The sequence below is a fragment of the Schistocerca nitens genome, chromosome 7 (assembly GCF_023898315.1).
Source record: "Schistocerca nitens isolate TAMUIC-IGC-003100 chromosome 7, iqSchNite1.1, whole genome shotgun sequence".
Lineage (NCBI taxonomy): Eukaryota > Metazoa > Arthropoda > Insecta > Orthoptera > Acrididae > Schistocerca > Schistocerca nitens.
In genome coordinates this window covers 277911281-277927936 of record NC_064620.1, presented here as the reverse complement: position 1 = coordinate 277927936, position 16656 = coordinate 277911281, and the positions used below count along the sequence as shown (strand labels likewise).

Below are 16656 nucleotides of genomic sequence, written 5' to 3'. Positions count from 1 at the left end.
AGAGCTACAGACATTTACATAACATGAAGCATAAAAGATTGAAAGTTAAAAAATATTTATAGAAGTTCACTCACCAAAAACTTAGAACTTGCAAAACAAGGTTCAGCGTAAGTATTGAAACCTATACCTACTCGGGACATGACTAACACCTTGGCTTACAAAATCATAAAAAAGCTGTCAGTTGCAGCCGCAAGGTGGTGCTTGTATGGGTGACATTGCTTCGAAATTTTAGAATTTTTCTTTCACACTTATAAAAAGACAGATCATCTGTAAATTACAAACATTCAGATTCAAATAATAAAAAAATATTCAAACAAGTAAAGTTGCATACTCATATAATTATCCTTTTTAGCTGGTGACAATTAATCTTTGTTGAGTTCATCTAAATTTAACACTAAGTATTCACTGAATGTATGATGATATCTGTACAACAGCCACATGAATTTTGTATCAGATACATTTTGCATTAGCATGATCTTGTGCTTATAAAAGTATTTCTATCTGTTATTATTACATCTGTACAATAAATGTAAAACTATGCCCCATGAAATAAAATGTACAAGGGAGGATGACCTCACGCGTGTCCAATTGATTCGGCTTGTATTTGGCAGGTCACTTGTGAACACCTAAGATATTTTGGTTCAGTAACCTCCCCAACAGTCTGTGAAGTGTAATTAACTCAAAACTAATAGGTAATTCAAAACTGAGCAATTATCATCGTCATATATAGTGTCCCCAAACAAATATTGTCCTAGAAATCTAGGAATGAAACTTTTATGACTGCTGCTTAGGGACCCAAAAGGAAATACTGTTCAGTTTAAGCCTTACTGATATAATTACCTTATTAATCCTCCTATTCACACCAGTTCCAGTACTGTGGTGGAGGGAACAACTGCAGAATGCATTTGGGAATCAAGCACAGGTTATCTTCTTCCCAACAAGTTGCCTTGGACACTATGCACTGACACTGTCATTGAACAGTGTTTATCTTATGTGTGTGTGTAAGTGGCAGTCAGAAAAGTTTTCTCTCCTCTATTTCTAATAAAATATGCATTTGTGATGACAAAAAATGCTCAGTTTTCAACTATCTCTTTAGTCTGTCAAATCTGAGACTATTGCACGTTTTGAACCTTAGGAGTGGTTTCCTAAAAAGTGGGGATATGTTGGCTCTATACTGCCCTCTCCACTTTAAGAGCAATCAACTTAAAATTGACAGGATCAATAGGTAATTGAAAACTGAGCATTTTTTGTGAAAGGGGGGGAGGGGGGTATGGAAAAAAAATCTTAGAGGCTCTCATTTTAGGTGGTACACAAGCCAAATTGGTTGGTCATGTGTGAGGCCTTTCCCTTGTTAACCAAACAATTTACTACAGTATGTAAAATAGTAAAGCAGGTTATAAAGATTAAAATCATCTGTTTATTAAATTAAAATATTTTTGACAGCAGTTACAACTCGCCTGGTGGCCAGAATCTACAGTTTTGTATTATTTTGTGAGCCAAGGTTTTATTTGATGCCTAGAGTAGGTATAGAGTTTTATGACTGACATTGAACATTTCTTTGTAAGTTCTAAGTTTTTGGTGGGTGAACTTTAATAAATATTTCTTAACTTTTAATTGTTAGTATTTTGTAGCTTGATTTTATGTAACAAATGCCTGGGTCTTTATTTTTCGTTAATCGTAATTTCAGATATCTGATGAAGACCAGCTGATATGGCATAGTAAAGAAACTTATTAAGGAATTTAGATGGCTTTATTCATAAAATTACCATCTTTATATTGTAGGATCATGAATATAAATCTCTATGATTTCCAATGTATGGCTCTTAAATCTGCCACTAGAACTTGTTTTGCAAATGCCTCAATATTTCTATGTAGTTACCAGTTTTGGTTTGGCTCTCAGGCACAATGACATTCAGCAGCAGCACCAATAAATAAGGTCATACATAGAAGGCCACAACTTGGCTCACTCTAAGGGGCTCTGGACACATTACTGTCATCTGACTGTGAGCAACTCAATCTCACATGCACGGCTTTCAAAGAAGACTGTTGCAGTGTGATCCAGCAATTGCTACTTCTCCATAGTAACCAGCAGTCACCTCTTGATGACAGTGAGCAACTACCTTGAAAAAATACTGTGGAATTCACAAAATGTGATCCAGCAGCAGATCCGGGAGCCATATATTGAGCAGATGTGAGGGAAACCCTGAAGAGTCAAATCCTCTCTGAACTTAGTTATTCATTGCGTTACACCTGACTGACATTAGAGTTGTAAAAAGAGTGAAGACAGTAAGACCTAAGGCAACACATATGATATGTAAACATATAACCCAATGAAAATGGGTATAGCTTACTGAAACTGCTTATGGGTGAAATAAGAAAGAAAAAGTGATACTGGTTTTGGCAGAGAGATAGCAAAGGTAGATAAATTGCTTCTGTGAAGATACGGAATTTGAGTGAATTAATTTCCAAAATTTTATCGTAAACATTTAGAGTTGCAAAATTGTCTGCACACATTGTGTAGACAAGCAGTCTTGTTATAGTTCTAATTATGAAGCAAAGTAGTCCCAGGCTATGTTATTTGTATGCAGACGATATCCTGCACATGTTCAAATTTTTGGTTTGTGTTTTACTACTGTATTTGTTTGAAGTATTTCTTAGGCAGCATGTGGTGTATGGAGTTTGTCAGCAGCTGCAGCATGGAGCTACCAGCACCATACACAGTGCCAGTGAGGGCCTCAGAGCACTCTATTACATGAAAAATGGTGGAGGAGCCAGCTAAAAATGCCAAGAAATACTTAAAATGAGAATTTATGTAAAACTTTTGGTTTCAGTGTGGGGTTAGTTTTGGCTCAAGTCAGACAAATGGAATAAAAGTTAATCATTGTTTGAAAAAGGTGGAAATTATTTCACTCAAACAATAATAGAAGATAGAGTAATGTATACAATTAAAGGAGAGCAATTGTGGGATTGGTGCCACCTTTCACTATTCACTTGCAGGTCCTGATATGGATTACATAAACAGTTCATATCTTCCATGCCTATAGGAAAAGCCTGTAGTTAATATATTATTTGCATGATTTTGGTGCCACCTGTCACATGGCTACATGCTGAAAAGTGAATCTGTGAAAATCAAAGGAATGTAATAAAGAAAGGTGTAGGAATTCAAAGTAATAAAGAAAGGTGTAGGAATTCAAAATGGACAAATATTACACAGTTTTTGGAAATTCAGAAAGAAGAAAAGTCTTATTGAAAAACAAACATGCATCACTTTGATTATGAATCCGTTCTTTGCTATCCAGAATTTGTTCCCACCTTTCACATGGTGACTTTGGCAGGGAAGATTGAATCTGAAAAAAGTTAAGAAATTTGGACTATGTTGCTATGCACTTTAAGTGCTACAGACAGCAATCAAGATTGAGCAACTGTACAACTTAAAAAGTAAAATTTATTACAAAACTGAACACCGGACTAAGCACTTCCTTTCTAAAGTGATTTAACAGGCTATTTAAAAGCGATATTTATATTAAAGTACCATGATTTAGTGACGTGTGAGTTATATGCATAATATTTAAAACTGATGTCGAGTCAGCATTGATCAGAGGTCAGTTTACTTAATGTTTCAAGAAGGTGTCATATGCTTTGTAATTGAAACTTCAAACAGTTTTAAAATACCCTGGTGTCCAAAATTAAAGCGATAAACTTTTATTTCCCCATATTGTGTCTAATTCATGATGTACTTGTAGAGACTGTCAACCAGATGTTCATACAATCTTGCTCTGCATAGAAGATGGCATCCTGGCCAATGGACAGCCATGCCAATGATGTCGTCAGGGCACCTATGAAACGAGGTAGTGTTTGCCGGGTGGTCCCACATCCACAATTTCTGTGTACACAGTCACAGATGGTGAAGTCTGTCACAGAGAAGATACCTACCAGAGTCTCTGCAGTGGAGGACCATAGAAAGAACAGAAGCAGGACATTCACAAACTGATGCAGCTGATGGCTTAGCGTGAATCCTTCTGTCGTTCCTTGGATGTTGCAACAGATTATAGAGACCGAAACTGTATCTCAAAGACCAGGGCAGGGCTGACCACGTGCAACTTCACAAGAGAGGACCATCATTTGGCTGTAAGGGCACGACAGTACTGCCTTAGTAATGCATGGCATCTGGCATGTGAGCTTGCAGCTTCCACTGAAAGTGTTGTACCAAGGTAAACATTATGCAGAAGGCTTCAGCAGATTAGCCTTTAGTGTCGGAAGACCTGCTGTATGTCTACCTCTGACGCGTCTTCACAGAAGGGAATGTCTAGAGTGGAGTCATCAACATGCCACCTGGATGGTCGATCAATGGCCCAATGTTGTTTTCACAGATGAGCCCCAATTTAGTCTCAAGAGTGATTCTTGATGGATTCATATCTAGAGGGAATGTGAAACACCATTTCAAGATTGTGGAAAGAGACCAATATTGAGGAGGATTCCTAATGGTGTGAGCAGGGAAAATGTTTACCATTCAAACATCTCTTGATGAAATTGTACCGGTGAATCAGGAAGGTTTAACTGCTGTCAGGTATCATGATGAGATCTTGGGACCTTACGTGCAGTTGCTGCAAGGTGCTGTGGGCCCAGACTTGATAGACGATAATGCTCAACCTCAGAGAGCAAGCGTGGTTGATGTTTTCTTGGAAATGGAAGATATTGCACACATGGCATGGTCTGCTCGCTCTCCTGATTTTAATCCCATTGAGCATGTATGGGATGCACTAGGTACATGGCTTCCATCATGTCAGCATCCACCAACCACTCTCCAAGAATGTGAGTTGCTCTGCAGGAAGAATAGGTGTTACTGCCTCAACATGAGACTGATGACATCATTCGCAGCATCCCTCCACATTGTCAGGCTTGTATTGTTGCCAGGGTGGGTCACACCCAATAATGAGCACAATAACCAGTTGTCGGAATGTGTGTGCGAATCCGTTAAGTTGCCGCAGTTGTGTATGTTCTTAATTCTTTGCATTGTTTTTACTTTATTATCACATGTTTACACTGTTTTGTGGCAAAATAAAAGCAACTTTGCAAAATTTCTGTTTGTTGCTTTAATTCTGGACACCAGTGTAATTAATAACACATTCACAGATACATAGGAGTATATTTATCATAGCAACAGTACCACACAAGAAGAGACATTTAACAGCAAGAGCAAACAATAATAATGAGTGTCCTGGAATATTTAATGGTCAGTATTAAATACAAAGAAGATTTTTGGGGAACTGAATGTAATTTTGAGTGGTCAAGAAGCAGAAGTTGAAAGTTGGCAACAAATTTAGGAGCAGATTGGAATCCATATCATCCCCTTGTGCACAGCAATTGTTGAATATAGACAGTGGAGAAAAGAACAGCAGTTGATTGTGATCGTTTTGTTTTTACAGCAGATCTAGGTTTACACCATTATGTAGACATCTTCATTGCATATAACAACAGATGACATTTATCCAAAGTGTCAAGTAAGAAAAGATTTTGGTTGATATAGAGCATACAGAAGTGTAACATAACCTGAAACCGTTGGTTACATAGTTGAATAGGATGTAAGCAACGGCTTCAGTTTACACTATGTGATCAAAAGTATCCAGGCACGTGGCTGAAAATGACTTACAAGTTTGTGGTGCCCTCCATCGGTAATGCTGGAATTCAGTATGGTGTTGGCCCACTTTTAGCCTTGATAACAGCTTGCACTCTCACAGGCATACATTCAGTCAGGTGCTGGAAGGTTTCTTGGGAAATGTCAACACATTCTTCATGGGTGCTGCACTGAGGAGAGTTATCGATGTCGGTCGGTGAGGCCTGGCATGAATTCGGCATTCCAAAACATTCCAAAGGTGTTCTACAGGATTCATGTCAGGACTCTGTGCAGGCCAGACCATTACAGGAATATTATTGTCGTGTCACAACTCCACCACAGGCCGTGCAGTATGAAAAGTTTCTCGATCGTTTTGAAAGATGCAATTGTCATTCCCGAATTGCTCTTCAACAGTGGGAAGCAAAAAGGTGCTTAAAACATCAATTTAAGCCTATGCTGTGATAGCGCCATGCAAAACTACAAGCCCCCTCCATGAAAAACACGACCACATCATAACACCAGTGCCTCTGAATTTTACTGTTGGCACTATGTACGTTGGCAAATGACGTTCACCGGGCATTCACCATGTACCCACATACTGCCATCGGATCGCCACTTCGTGTACTGTGAAAAGTCACTCCACACATTTTTCCACTGTTCAATCATCCAATGTTTTCACTCCTTACATGAACCAAGGCATCGTTTGGCATTTACTGGCATGATGTGTGTGGCTTATGAGCAACCGCTCGACCATGAAATCCAAGTTTTCTCACCTCACACCTAACTGTCTTAGTACTTACAGTGGATCGTGGCGCAGTTTGGAATTTCTTTGTGATGGTCTGGATAGATGACTCTCTATTATACACATTATGACCCTCTTGAACTGGCAGTGGTCTCTGTCAGTCAACAGAGGAGGTTGGCCTGTACACTTTTGTGCTGTTTCCATTTCACTATCACATCGGAAACAGTGGACCTAGGGATGTTTAGGAGTGTAGAAATCTCGCATACAGATGTATGACACAAGTGACACCCAATCACCTGACCACGTTCGAAGTCCTTGAGTTCCGTGGAGCACCCCATTCTACTCTCTCACGATGTCTAATGACTTCTGAGGTCGCTGATATAGAGTACCTGGCAGCAGGTGGCAACACAATGCACAGAATATGAAAAATGTATGTTTTTGGGGGTGTCTGGATACTTTTGATCACATAGTGTATGTTAGAGTTATGTACGCTCTATAGCAACCAATATTGTTTAGTATGTTACAGTTTGGACAAACATCAGCTGCTGTCATATGCAATGAAGATGACTATGTAATGGTTGAAATCTAGATCCGCTTATAAAAAATAAAAAATAAAAATAAATAAATAAAAAAAAATAGATTTCATGATCGATTGCTGTTCTTTTCTCCATTGTGTAAATACAGAAACTATGCTTACACTATTTGCTTGATGGGTGTGAATATTGTTTTCTGGGAAGAATAGTTTGAGACAGCAGTGATAGAGTACACATTGAGTGTGCTACACCTGTGTAGTGGTGATTGGCACCTTGTGTTCACAGTCAGTAGTTACACACATTGGGAGCAACCATTTTCAATTGCAATTGGCTTCCAGTGCTGATCAAGAGCAAGTAATCTCTACAGATGAGCAGTGGATGTAACCTTTATGAACTCTAATTAGGGTTCACTTTATCAAAACATGGTGTGTTCTGTTTAAATAAGATACTATTTATTGGGCAGTGGACTTTTAATTTTAATTAATACAGTGACCTGGTTAGGTAATTGGCAATTTATATAGTGAATTTGTTAGGCTAATTCCTATTTAGACATTGATATTATTTAGTGAACTTCATTGGTTTATAAGCAATTTGGGAAATAATAGATCACCTACTATTAGAGCCTTTGTACCTATTGTCAACACCAATCCTGTAACTCAAAAATCATTATTTGTGAGGAGGTTAACAGCAATGGCTCTCATAGATGGAAATGAGGGTTTAGGGAAATAAAACTTGTTCTTAAATAGATAATGGATTGTCCAAAATAGACTAAATATGTTGTCAAATAGATGACAGACTTTCTGTGATGGATGAATGATTTGCTAACGTAGATGATAAACTTCTTGATTTGGATTCTGAATGAAATGAGAGAATGGACAAACTAGAAAATAGAGTAGAATTAGGCCTGAAACATGCACAAGATTTAGATGATCATCTAAAATAGGTAGAAAAAATGTTGCACAACAGCTTTTCCTGAGATAACGGCCTGCTCCTGCATTAATTCAGCAGAACGACATCATGTGGAGGGAAGCACATGTCATCTCAGTTCCTAAGTGCTATGGCACAACAGTGAATATTAAGTATACAAGAACACTTATTCAATATGTGAAGAAGCAAGATAGCTTCTCTGAAAGCTGAAGTTGTGACTCTACAGCACTAGCAGGGCTTCTAAAGGAACTGGAAAGACAGGAAAACCAGCGCAAATGAACTGATAGCTGGCCAACAGTGATGCCCAGCCATCGATGCCTGTTACAGCTTACAAGCCAACAGCAGTGCCATTGTGGAAACACTAGCCAGCCTAGCTCAGAAATGTACCACGTTATTTAGACCCTCAGTCTCAGTAGCATTCAGCTGTGCACAGTATGGCCGGTAATGCAGTCGACTCCAGCCTGTAAGGAAGAGAAGAAAACAGCATGCAGTCCAAGATGAAGCAGGCAGCCACTGCAGACAGACTTCAATGTTAATAGTAGTGAGCCCCTGCCTGAGCTATATCTTTATATAGCCAGTTTGGCACTTTTATGCAGTAGATGCACCCATTGACTCACCTTCCTTGTGAGCTGTGGCTTCAAACCTGGCTTTTAAACTGCCCTCCTGCGCTGTCACTGTCCTCCACCCCATTCTGGCCTATATTGTTGCTGTCCATCATCCATAATGGATGCATTCCATCTTCGTCAGCCATGTTACTGGCTCTGTCTGACCCTTCTTACTCTGGTGGGCTTTACACCACCACTATGGAACTAGGATGGCAGGCAGAGCTGCCTTTTATTGTCCATCACCAGTAGCCACCGCTATCGTGCATCAGCATTCTTCCATTGTTCTGACTGCAGCACAATGCCACCAGCCGCAATTTCCATATGCCGCCTTTCTTTAGGGCAACTGCTGACACAGGTACACTCCAGCAGCCATGGCTGACCATGGATACTGATTGCTCATCCAGCTTTGATTCTGTCATGTAACTTTTGAATAAAAGAATTTCTTACCACAGGAATTTAAAGGTGCTGTTTGTGAAGGCTGAGGAGCATGCTGACCTTCCTCATTTCGGAGGTAATACGAGAGCATATTATTCTGGCATGCCGTCATTAAGATGCACACAGTGCAATTTGTCAGGCCACAGCTCACCTTTCACTCTGTCACCACCTGTTAAATGTTGTATGTGTCTGCACTACGGATGTTATGCACAGCAGTTTTTAGAGTCAAGATGCAAAGGTTGAGAACATTTTTGTTGCTATTCTACAATGATGGCAGTGGCTCTGCTTGTTTACTTATTATGTGTATTTTGTTTGTTATTTTTTGGTGGGTAAAGGGTTTTGCAATGTCAGAGTCAGATACACAGAGTGTTTCCTCACAGGACATGTTTCAACTTTAACAAAACAAATGAAGTTAAAAAGGATAACTCACAGGTACTCAAGGAGTTAGCTCAAGCCAAGCTATGGAGAGCTTCATCCATTGGAGCCACACCTTTGCCATATTTGGCTGTGGCCAGTCTGATTATCCCTTTTTGGGCAAAACAACTGAAGATATGAAGATATTTATAGCTGCCTTTGAAACAACTGCAAGGCTAGGTATCTGGACAGATGAAATACTGTTGCAAATGGTGGGACTATGCTTAGTAGATGAGGCAATAATGTGTGTAATGTATCATCAGAAATTGAAAAATGCTTGTTTGTTTCAGCAGCTGATAGGCTTTTACAAAACTAATGAAAACAAAATAATAGCAGGTTCTCTCAGGAGCAGCTCACGAGGGGACTTCACTGCAAGGAGATATTTTTATTTATTTATTTATTGAATTCAAATATCAATCTCCCCAAGTAGTTCAAAGCAAACTCTCAAAAATACTGGAGAAGCATGACTTTGAAGTTCACCAAACTGTGTAAATTCACTAAAGTAACAAAGTAAAGTAAAGTCACTAAAGAGATGACAGTTTGTAATGAGCTTTATGGCACTGTCAGTAGCAATCTAGACTGGTAATCACAAGTTGAAGTCTCATTTTGAGCATTACCTTTTCTTTTGTTTTCCACATTCAGTTCAAATACCTACAACATTTAAATATAAAGTTCATCAGATATATGCCAATTCACACATATCAAATTATAATACATCATCATAAACTAAAGGCTACGCCTTGTCGATTTAGCCATGTCCCTCTCTCCATTGTCATCCTCTTCAATTCTTCATACAATTTTATCCCCATATCTTCTTTGATGTTATTAAAATACGTTGATCTTGGCCTGCCTCTTGGTTTTTTCCCTGAAACTTTTCCTTCAAATACATTCTTTAGGAACTGGTTGTGTCTCATTATGTGCCCCATCATTTTTTTATTTCCTTCTTCCTATATAATTTAGCAGTGTTCTGTTCTCATTCACTTCTCTTAAGACCTGTTCATTACTTTTTCTATCTACCTGTCTTGTTTTCATCATTCTTCTCCATATCCACATTTCCATTGCTTCCAGTCTCTTTTTCCCTGCCTTTCCCAGAGTCCACACTTCACATCCGTATATTAAGACACTCCAGACAAAAGTTTTGGCAAACTTTTTCCTACTCTCTAGGCTTATATGATTGTCTGTTAGTAAATTCCTTGTATTTTGGAAAGCTTGCTTTGCCAAGGCTATTCTTCTCTTTATATCTGTGATACATTTATTGTCTTCAGTGATTGTGCTCCCCAAATAATAGAAGTTCTCAACCTGCTCTAGAACATCATCTTCTAGTTTAATATTAACTTTACCATTTTCTTTTGTCTTCCCTACTACCATAGTTTTTGTTTTCTTCTTATTTATTTTTAGATTAAATTCTCTTAGGATTTTGGCTAATTTTAGTAACATAAACTCCATTTCCTTTACTGAGTCAGCAAGTACTACTATATCATCTGCGAAACGGATACAGTGTTTTCGTTCCCCATTAATTTTAATTTCTTTGGTTATTCTTTTCAGTTTTTCAATAGTTTTTTCAATAAATAAGTTGAACAGATATGGTGATGATTGGCATCCTTGCCTTACTCTCCTCCTTATTTTTGCTTTCTTCTTCACACCATTCACTTCTATTTCTGCTTCCTGCCTTTTATACAGGTTCCAGATCAATCTTCTGTCCCTCCAATCAAGATTTATTTCCTTCATTGTTCGGAATAACAGTTTCCAATTAACCATGTCAAATGCTTTTGGAAATCTATAAAGGTCAAGTAGGTTTTCCTATTAACTCCAATTCGTCTTTCTAATACCATCCTCAGAGCTAGTATTGCCTCTCTAGTTCCTTTTCTGGATCTGAAACCAAATTGGTCTTCTCCTAGGTTTGCCTCAATTTTCTTTTTTATTAGATTTTTTTATTATGTTTAACATTATTTTGGAAGTGTGGGATAGTAAGGAGATAGTTCTATAGTTCTCACAGTCCAGAGCATTTTTTATTTTATTTTTTGATTTTGATTTTTATTTTTTTATAATGATTATTACTGTTTTGCCATTAAGCAAATCTGTAGGTAGTTCTTTTCCATTTTCATAGTACCCTTTAATAACTTTAGATAAGTACTGTTTTGTTGATTCTCCATTTTCCTTCAGTATTTCTGCTTGGATGTTATCTGTGGCTGTCACTTTGCCATTACTTAGATCATTCAAGGCACTGTGGAATTCCTCTTTAGATATGGGTAGCGCTATCATGTCGATATCCACACTGCTCTCTTCTTACAGAATTTCCCCCTCATTAGCAATATCTTCTCCTTCATATAGTTCCTCAATATACTCTTTCCGTCTTTCACATACATCCTCTAATTTGAAAAGTAGGTCACCGTTTTTATTCTTGACCATATTTGTTTTTGTTCTTGGCTTTATCTGCATTGATTTAATTTTAGAGTAGGCTCTATCAATTTGACCTCCACTTAGATATTGTTGAATTTTCTTATGTTTGTCGTGCATCCACTTTTCTTTTTCAAATCTACATTTCTGTGTAATTGCATTTTTTATTCTTTTGTACTTATCGAAATCATTTTTCCTCAGCCTGTTTCATTCTTCAGCAAGGTCTAGTATTTCCTTGGTCATCCGTGGTTTCCTTGGTGCTAGTTTCCTTAATCCTACTAGTTCTTTAGCAGCTACTTCTATGGTCTCTTTGAATCCTTCCCATCCTTCCCTGTTACCTATCAGGTTATCAGTCAATTCTTTCATGTCTGCAGCTACTTACTTTTCCTTAAGTTTTTCTCCAAACCATCTGTGTTGGTTAGTTATTTTATATTTCTTTAATCTGCTACTATAGTGTGCTATCACTAGAACATGGTCACTGTCTATATCATATCCAGGGTATGTGTGTGTAGACTTTATTTGATTCATAAATTTCTTCTTCACTAGGATATAATATATCTGATACATTTTGCCATCTGCTGGACTTTTCCATGTATATCTTCTTCTCTTGGGCATTTCAAAACACGTGTTGGTGACTACGCTTGTTCGCCCACTGCTTGAATACTGCTCAGCAGTGTGGGATCCGTACCAGATAGGGTTGATAGAAGAGATAGAGAAGATCCAACGGAGAGCAGCGCGCTTCGTTACAGGATCATTTAGTAATCGCGAAAGCGTTACGGAGATGATAGATAAACTCCAGTGGAAGACTCTGCAGGAGAGACGCTCCGTAGCTCGGTACGGGCTTTTGTTAAAGTTTCGAGAACATACCTTCACCGAAGAGTCAAGCAGTATATTGCTCCCTCCTACGTATATCTCGCGAAGAGACCATGAGGATAAAATCAGAGAGATTAGAGCCCACACAGATGCATACCGACAATCCTTCTTTCCACGAACAATATGAGACTGGACTAGAAGGGAGAACCGATAGAGGTACTCAGGGTACCCTCCGCCACACACTGTCAGATGGCTTGCGGAGTATGGATGTAGATGTAGATGTAGATTCTGTTCTCAGAAATCTAGCAACCTTTCTCCTCTAGCATTCATTTTTCCTAACCCAAACTTGCCATTCCATAAGCCTTTGTTATCTTCACCAGTTGATGCATTGAAATCACCAGTTATGATAAGATTGTCGTTTTCTTTAACCAGTTTCATTAAGTCATCAATTTGCTCATACACTACTTCTATGTCCTCATCCTTGCTATTGTTGTTGATAAGTAAGCTGCAATTACACACAAATCTATGGGTTGTGCTTCAGTTTTAATCATCATTATCCTATCACTGCAGTGGTGTGTGTTCAACACTTTGTTCTTCCATTTTCCTCTCAAAATTATAGCGACGCCATTTCTTCCTGTTTGAGCACTACCATTGTGAATTATCATCCCCTGACATAAAATCACCGTTACTGCCCCATCTTGTTTCACAGATTCCTAATATGTCCAGCTGTGACTTTTCCATCAGCATCTTAACCTCTTCTAGTTTCCCAGCTTTTAATTGGGTTCTGACATTCCATGTTCCAATTCTCATCTGTTCTTTTATTCCTTTACTCCTTACAGCCTTGCCCAAGACATCGACCCCTGGAGATCTGAATGAGGGAATTGAAACTCCAGAAAATTTTGAATTGGACATAGCCATGTTTCTATTTGGGAATCCTGTATGGGATCGTTAATGCAGTGGTTTCCTGTTCCCTTCTACATCCTCCTGCCATTGACCGTGTTAATGGTTTCTCTGCTTTTAGGGACAATTTCTCATCCCTGGCACAAGGGGGTGCCCCTTCCTTACCTGCTCATCTGTCCCTTACTGGCCATGGGCACTTGGTAAGGTTGGTCTCCTTATACCGGGAGCCATTCAGTTAACAGCCATGTGTTAGAAAAGAAAATGAGAATGAAAGACACCCTCAGGCCTCGCAACCTAATACCATCTGGGTCGAAGCAACAGGAGTTGACCAAGAGAGGCTGACAGGAAAGAAGAATAATACCTACATGCATAAATTGAAGTCCCCAGCTTGCTTCTGTCTGTATGATCAGGCCAATCTTAGGAACTACTGTAAGGATTTTGATACAATTCGTACTAATAAGTAGGTTGAACTGTGTGAAATGTTTATAATTTACCAGCTAAAAATGCTCCTGTCAGAAGGCAAAAAATGTGACTATGTTCCTCTTTAAAAGACTTTGACAGAAAAGTTAGGAACAATTTGCCTCAGTCCTCGTTCTGCCTCACTCAACAAACATTTCGGCACGCAAACATATTCGTGCTCTTTTAACACATCATTTTAAATCCTTTTACCTACTCTGTCTTTGTAGTTAAGCCTTCATACTCTGCATCCCTCTTTCACTACCACAACCTGTATGTGTCTCTCTCCCACATTCCCATTTTATCCCATTGATTTACAGTATATCCCACTGCTACTGCCTTCTATCTCGCTTACACTGTCTCCTTTTGACTTTATTTTCCACTGTCACTGTCTCCACCATACCTCGGAAACTCAAAAATTCTGGGGGTTCCTATTTATTTTTTCCACTATACCAATGTGTTCAAAATTTCGGTAAAAAGTGCATGTGCTCTGCACCTACATGTTTAAAGTTCACCAATCTGGGAGGGTCCAGACCCCTCACGCCCATGCATGATCTACACTCATCTGTATTGTTCATTTCCTCTGTCTACTCTCTCATTTGCTCCAACTGCTTCTATTTTCATCCATCTCTCTTTCTTTATTGCTGGCACTCTCTTTCACAGACCCTCAACATCTCCTGTCTCTTTGGCTGCAACTGCTATTGTCTTTGTCCATCTCTCTTTCTCTTTCACTGACACTTTCTCCAACCATCACTGTCTCCTCTCTCTTTCTCTCCCACTCCCACTGTCTCCTATCTCTTCCACCATCACAGGCTCTCTGCCATTCTCTTTCAGCACTAAAATGTGTGAATGAGTTTACATGCTAAAATTTTTGGTGAGGAAGGCAGAATGAATATTGAGGCAACAGATCTCTGCTCTTTTGTCAGAGTCTTTAAAAGAGGAACATACTAGCCTTTTTTGTGCTCCAACAGGAGTACTTTTGCACTAGCTCCCTCTTTTCCCAGATACAGTAATGTGTACTGCTTATATAAAATGAATTCTATGGGCCAGTAAAGTTTTGACAGGCTATTTATATACTTTGATATGTTTATATACTTTGGCACATGTAAACAAAAATAATAACGAAACTTCCTGACAGATTAAAACTGTGTGCTGGACCGAGACTTGAACTCAGGACCTTTGCCTTTCACGGGCAAGTGCTCTACCAACTGAGCTACTCAAGCATGACTCACGACCCGTCCTCACAGCTTCAATTCTGCCAGTACCTCGTCTCCTACCTTCCAAACTTCACAGAAGCTTGCAGAACTAGCGCTCCTGGAAGAAAGGATATTGCGGAGACATGGCTTAGCCACAGCCTAGGGGATGTTTCGAGAATGAGATTTTCACTCTGCAGTGGAGTGTGCGCTGATATGAAACCTCCTGATGGATTAAAACTGTGTGCTGGCCCGAGACTCGAACTCGGGACCTTTGCCTTTTGCGGACAAGTGCTCTACCAACTGAGCTACCCAAACACGACTCACGACTAATCCTCACAGCTTCAATTCTACCAGTACTCGTCTCCTACCTTCCAAACTTCACAGAAGCTCTTCTGCAAACCGTGCAGAACTAGCACTCCTGGAAGAAAGGATATTGTGGGGACATGCCTTAGCCACAGCCTGGAGGATGTCTCCAGAATGAGATTTTCACTCTGCAATGGAGTGTGCGCTGACAGTCTATTTATATACTTTGGCACATGTAAACAAAAATAATGATGCATAATGTAAGGTTCACACAAAGTTGTTTGCTTTGGATTTTTTCTTTACACTTTGCTCATTGATCACAGTTCATCAGAACACCCAGCTCATGATTTGTATCTAAAATGAGTAAAAGTATTATTAGAAGTATTTTACTGAGCTTGCAGCCTTTCCAGGTATATATAATTTTTGGCAGTCATTTTAGGTTCTTTTCAGGCATGGTAAGACCCTTTTTAGTCAATTTTTTGTCACTGCAGTACAGTTTTGTGCATATTTGTATAGGTGTGAAGTTTAAAAACACACTGACTGAAAAGAGTGGTATCAGCTGTCTCATTCTACCTTACTCATCACCTTTAAAATTTTTCTCAAAAATTTTTCCATGCAAAAATATTTGCACTTTTTATGTTGAAAGAGCAGTGGCAGTGGGAAAGAGAGAGAGAATAAATAGTGGAAGATAGCAGACAGTGGTTGTGTTATACAAAGAGCAAAGGAGACAATGCAGGGTGAGAGAAAGAGAGGGGCACAGTGACGGTGCAGCATAGTTGACAGTGACAGAATAGTGCTAAGGAAAGAATGAAGGAGACACTGCCATTGGGAGAGGAATAAAGAGAAGGAGAAAGTGGAAGTGGATGAGAATCAGTGATCATGAGAGACATAGTCTATGACAGTGACAAGAGCAAGAGAGAGATTGTGACAGTGAGAAGAGACAGGAGCAGTGGGAACAAATGAATGAGATAATAACAGCAAGAGGGAGACAGTGATAGTGAGAGGAAACAGTAGTACAGGAGAGAATGAAGGACACTATGGCTGTTAGACAGGAGACAGCATCAGTTAGAGAGACACAAAGGGATAAAGACAATGAGTTGGGCTGAAGGAATGAGTGAGAACGGGCAAGTGGAAATGGATGGTTGAGAGTGACTTAACAGTGATGGACTAGTGAGTGTGTGTGAGTTACAGTTAGGGGAGTCTGTGGGAATGACAGGTGAATTGTATGTTAAAAAGAAAGTGAATGTGTTTGCATGACTAAATTTTTGGGAACATTTTTAAAGGTGTTGAGGCAGGTAGAATGAAACAGCTGAACCCCAGT

General features: G+C 39.1%; 1 protein-coding gene across 1 annotated transcript in view; it reads left to right on the top strand.

The window, feature by feature from the left end:
- LOC126195572 (dynein axonemal heavy chain 2) overlaps positions 1-16656 on the top strand; it is a 957657-nt gene that overhangs the window by 501308 nt on the left and 439693 nt on the right. The gene's annotated exons all lie outside the window — the stretch shown is intronic.